Consider the following 1063-nt stretch of genomic DNA (forward strand, 5'->3'; position numbering starts at 1 on the left):
CGTTACGCTCTTCCTCTGCTTTTGTGAGTACCACCTTTTTCTTTCACTAAAACCTGCAAGTCACAGGAGGAGAAGTAGAAAACCACCTTATGCATTCCCTGCAGAATTCTGGTGACTGTGTGACAAACAGTGGTGCAGCTGTGTGCCTCTGCAGGGTTGCTGTTGCAGCATGTGGGCATCACTGTCCACTCCTCCACCCCCGGGGTGGCTTCAATCTGCTCTGCCGGCACTTTACAACCCCGGAACAGAGGGGGCTGCAGGTTTTAGACCCATCTGTTCTTCTCCAGGGATGGCAGGAGGGTTTTCCAGCACGGCCAGTGCTGGGAAGGTGACAGAGCACCTTGCACTCACCTCCTACTTGGAAAACCCCCTGGTAGAGAAAATGTTTCCTTGATGCCATGAGCCACAAGAGCCACCCCAGCTCGGCAGTAACCAGTAACCAGGCAGTAACCAGTGCCCTTTGAGGAGTCATTCCCAAAATCCTGGGGTCCTTTCGGTCCCAGCAAGAGCCAGGAAATGAGTGGCAACTGCTAGGACAACCAGGGACAGGGTTTCAGGGATGCTGAAGCCGATTTAAAATTTCTTGGGCTATTTTGCAGCGTCCGGCCCCAAAATACACCCCTGGGGAAAAGCCTGTCTGGAGGGAGAGGCACCGACTGCCCTCCTGGGGAAAAGGGAACCAGGCAAATTCCAACGGCATCCCGGGTGGAGGAGAAACGGCCCCATCCGCGGCCCCAGCGCCGGCGTTTTGCAACCGGGGGGAAGGCTCCGTCCATCTGTCCGTCCGTCTGTCCCGACGGTGGAATAAGAACAGGCCTGACCTGACCCAGAGGGAATCGCCGCGGATCAGCAGCCCCGGCGCTGGGAATCGCCGGGTTCCCGAGGCCCTTATCACAGTCATAACCCATTAGCCAAACGAGCCCAACTCTGCAATCGCTCCTTATAAGGCCGGGAAAGCTGTGGGGAATTAGGGCTTCTCCGGAGACTCAGAGCTGAGTCACCCGGCAGGGCCCGGGCCGGGCGGGCGCGCTCGGGGGTCCCTCCGCCCACCGAACCCCGAGCG

The sequence above is a fragment of the Chaetura pelagica genome, unplaced genomic scaffold (genome assembly GCF_000747805.2).
Source record: "Chaetura pelagica isolate M959 unplaced genomic scaffold, ChaPel_1.0 scaffold1598, whole genome shotgun sequence".
In the NCBI taxonomy this organism is placed as follows: domain Eukaryota; kingdom Metazoa; phylum Chordata; class Aves; order Apodiformes; family Apodidae; genus Chaetura; species Chaetura pelagica.